At 39.0% G+C, this 3,412-nt stretch overlaps 1 long non-coding RNA gene across 3 annotated transcripts in view; it reads right to left on the bottom strand.

The window, feature by feature from the left end:
- Nucleotides 1–318: 318 nt before the first annotated feature.
- The window catches only part of LOC103661356, a 253,666-nt gene continuing 250,572 nt past the window's right edge, over nt 319–3,412 (bottom strand). For all 3 annotated transcript variants that reach the window (XR_005833675.1, XR_005833676.1, XR_568041.2), the window contains one exon: nt 319–2,052. This is a non-coding gene — a long non-coding RNA (uncharacterized LOC103661356). The remainder of the gene's footprint in view (nt 2,053–3,412) is intronic.

The raw sequence follows: 3,412 nt of genomic DNA, 5'->3' as shown, positions 1-3,412 counted from the left end.
CCCCCTTTTTAAAAACTGATTCATGATTGATTGATTTTAAAGAGAGAGAAAGTGAGCTGGACGAGCGACAAGGGAGAGAGAGAATTCACCAGTAGGCTCCCCAATGAGCATGGAGCCGGATGTGGGGCTAGATCTCAGGACCCTGATATCATGGCCTGAGCCAAAACCAAGAGCCAGTCACCCAACCAACTGAGTCACCTAGGCTCCTCTTCCCCCTCCTTTTTTTTTTTTTAACATAAGTCCTAGAAAATTTAAAATTATACTTGTAGATCACATTACATTTCTAAAATGGTGGTTTAGAGGTCAACAGATACTATATATTTGTAACAATGTAATGATTTATTAGGTATTGTAGTAGGATAAAAAATGTCATTAGAGAAACATTTTTAAAACTTGATCAAGTTTTGAAAGCAGAATAAATATTTTCAGTATAGAAAAGGAACTAAGGCATTTAAGGCACAGATATGTTTGGTATTAGTGTGTGTCTGTGGAACGAAAAGTCATTTTTGCCAGAAAATAAAATGTAATAAGAAAAATGTAAAATCCTAAGATGATGCTCTACCAATTACCCAAGTTCAGCTCATGAAGGTTTTGTTTCCCATACTGAGGATCTTAAATTTTACCTGAAAAATAAACTCGCTGACCGTGTTAAGTAGGGGTGGACACTGTAAAATATTTAGGAAATGTAGGGTTAGGCAGCAGGAGGGAAACAGTCGTCAGAAACAAGTCTCATGTTTTTAGCTTATGTCACTGGGTCAACTATAATGTCATCTGAAGAGAAATAAAATGTAGCAGCAGAAAATTAAATCTTCTTGTAGGCTATTTACTTGCATACTTGTCTTGTGGAGAGTGGTGTATGGGTAAGCTGAGGCAGTGGAATAAAAGTTGAGACCATGGAAACTTAGCAATTGAATAGTAATAGTTTTTCTGATAAGTAGACATTTTAGCTTAAGACTCAATAGGGGTCATAGACTCAGTGATATTGAAAACTGCAAAACAACTTACAAATCGGGAGTCAACCACTTAACAGATACGTGAGTGTCTTGACAAATATGCCTGTCAGATAGGCATCCTTATTAAGACTGAACATTTCCAGTAACAAGAAATATATCACCTCTTTGATATAAAGACAGTTATGACTATTAGAAAGTCATTCTTTATGATTAAAGTTAAAATTATGAGCCATTTAGTATCCTTCCACAAGCAAAACCACCACATTTAATTTCAAGAGTCCCAATTAGCTATTATGTTTTCTAGTGATTGTTCTATTGCATGAATGAGGTCATCTTTGATGATTAGATGCCCCCAAGGACAGACTTCTTTATTGGAAGAGTAATCAAAAAGTATAGAGTGATGCATGTGAATTTTTCATTACAGTTAGCAAGACGGAGAGCTCATGACTTCAAATGCTAATGGCACATCTCTGCCTGGGGTATCCTGCAAGCTTTTTCAGAGTATTATGTCAACAAAAGATTTTTCTTCATTTGCAAAAATGATGTTTTTTCCTTTTTATTGTATTGGTTAATGACACAAACATGTCCATCTGGCACATCGAGTTGAAAGGAGCCTGTGTCATTTGTGTCTTTTTACTCTCTATCTATATACCGTCCTTTCAAATCTTTCTCAATTCCTATCTTTGTACTTTTTTGCAAACATTTTATTACTTTCTAATTGTTTTCATAGTCTTCATTTTCTCCCCAGCACAGACCTGATTTTTCGGTCTTCCTTAGTATAAACCTTCTGATTGTTCCTCATATGGTCTTCAGGAGAGGTTTTCCAATACTCTTCATATCCAGTGGTTTCTGTGGAGGGCAGTGCTGTCAAGGGTAGGGAATTAGAGAGAGAGGGAGGAAGATCCACCTTCCAAGTTTATCAACTCGACTTCAATGAGTACAATTCCTTTTTTTTTTTTTCTTTTTTGCCACATAAGGAAGATTTTCTTTAAGTAGTTCCACTGTTTAGAAACTTGGCTTCGAAATATTTACCAACTTAATTTCCCTCTCTTTCACACCTTTTGCAATGAAGTTGTAACAGATGATAAGATGGAAGATTCTGTGGAGAAAAAAATATATAAAAGATTTGAAATGCAGAATTTACTGTGGGGACACTTACGAGTTTTGCAACCCCAAGACCATTGGCCAGAGCAGGGAACTAGGAAGTGTTATGGTTGTGAGAGAGTTGTAAAATCACATCTTTGAAGTGAAATGGACAACACTGCTATTCCCCTCTCCAGATAGAGAGGGCTGAGGGGTACTACCACCTTACCTTATGCTTTATGAGGGAACCCACAGGCCTATGGAAAGCATCTGATATGTACGTACCTCTAAACCTAGGTGAGACCAGGGAGAGTGGAGTGATGCCCGACTCACCCCTGGGAAAGGAGCATGTTAGAAGTGGTGGCATTAATAGGTCTGCCCTCTACCATTATGTCTACCTTGGAGGAAATCCTTGTCCACAAAGGGACTGCACAGTAAGCCAGGAGTAAGACTTGGTTAGAAGCAAGAGTGTGACAGAATTATGTTCCCTGAGGATGGACTCTAAATTTCCCCAAAGTCCCTCATAAAGAAAAAGGTCACCCTAACCAATCCCAGGCTCAGAGAGTATGAAAGCCACCCAGAAAATAAAAACTTCTGTTCCATCCCCAACATCTCCTGCTTCCTCCCACTTCAACTCTACAAAGGGATCCAGAGAAAGAGACTGGGGATGGTAGACACTGAATTTCTCACTCCGTGCAGGCCAATTACAGACCTGATCATGGTGTGAGAGGAGAATATGCATTAAGTTTGACTAAGGATAAAATGTTGATGACTAAAGTGGACTAGATACATTTTAATTACTGAATTGAGGCTCTACCCAGAAACAACATCATTTTAGGACTTTTACTAAAGAGTTAGCAGCAATTTCAGAGGACCTTTGTATTTGATCACAGCCTATAAGCTGTGTACTTAACCAGCATTTATCTTGGGGCACCTCGGTGGCTCAGTCGGTTAAGCGTCTGCCCTTGGCTCAGGTCTTGATCTGGGATCAGGCCCCACATTTGGCTCCCTGCTCAAGGGGGAGCCTGCATCTCCCTCTCCTGTTCTGCCTGCTTGTGCTCTCTTTCTCTAATAAATAAATAAAATCTTTAAAAAAACCATTTATCTAATGTAAGGTTTGTTTCAGTCACACACACATGCATACACACAGGCACACATAGACTTGTGTATCATTTACCTTTTAGACAATATATTATGCATTTATATTCTTTCTACAACTGCCCTTTGTTCAAACTGTTTGCTGACTTCAAATATGGCATCAAAGTGCTCCAAAAACCCTCACTTCCTTTATGAAGGACCTCTGCTTCCCAGACAGGCTGCCTCTGTGCCATCAGCTTTCATCTGAAACTGGGACGCGTCTCTATGAAAGCCAGTCC

Source organism: Ursus maritimus, unplaced genomic scaffold (assembly GCF_017311325.1).
Source record: "Ursus maritimus isolate PB19 unplaced genomic scaffold, ASM1731132v1 scaffold_9, whole genome shotgun sequence".
Taxonomy (NCBI): domain Eukaryota; kingdom Metazoa; phylum Chordata; class Mammalia; order Carnivora; family Ursidae; genus Ursus; species Ursus maritimus.
The sequence above is the reverse complement of the archived record's forward strand: the minus strand, read 5'-3'. Positions and strand labels throughout refer to the sequence as shown.